The sequence below is a fragment of the Oncorhynchus keta genome, unplaced genomic scaffold (assembly GCF_023373465.1).
Source record: "Oncorhynchus keta strain PuntledgeMale-10-30-2019 unplaced genomic scaffold, Oket_V2 Un_scaffold_2232_pilon_pilon, whole genome shotgun sequence".
Taxonomy (NCBI): Eukaryota; Metazoa; Chordata; class Actinopteri; order Salmoniformes; family Salmonidae; genus Oncorhynchus; species Oncorhynchus keta.
The window spans coordinates 116,989-117,500 of record NW_026290868.1 but is presented as its reverse complement, the minus strand read 5'-3'; positions in this window follow the sequence as shown (position 1 = coordinate 117,500).

Below are 512 nucleotides of genomic sequence, written 5' to 3'. Positions count from 1 at the left end.
GTGTCTCTCTGGGGTTTATTTATATGTGAGACAGAGAGCTGTGCAGCAGCAGAGTCTGCAGGAGACAATGATGATGGTTAGAGGTTACAGAAGTGTTGGGGTTTGTGGGTTCCTCTTCTCGGTAGGTTTCCTTTAAATCAGAGATGTTCTGCTCCTAAATGGGTGACTCTTCCTCAATACCCCGGCCCCCCCCAACTACCTCTGATCAGGTCATTTTTAAGGGATTTTTTGGAAGGGCCACAATGGGGGTGAGTCAGTTTGTTGAGTGACATGAGGAAATAAAGGTTGCTATCTAGAACCTAACAAGGTGTTTCGGCTGGCCTCGTGGAGAAACTCTTCGAAGAACCGTTTCTGGTCGCAGGTAGAACCATTTTGAGTTCCATGTAGAACCCTCTGTATAAAGGGTTCTACATGGAACTCAAAGGATTCAAAAGAACCCGAAGAACCCTTTTAGAACCCTTTTTTCTAAGAGTGTAGATACTGTTGTCGGAGGTTGGTGATTAGGCGTATGA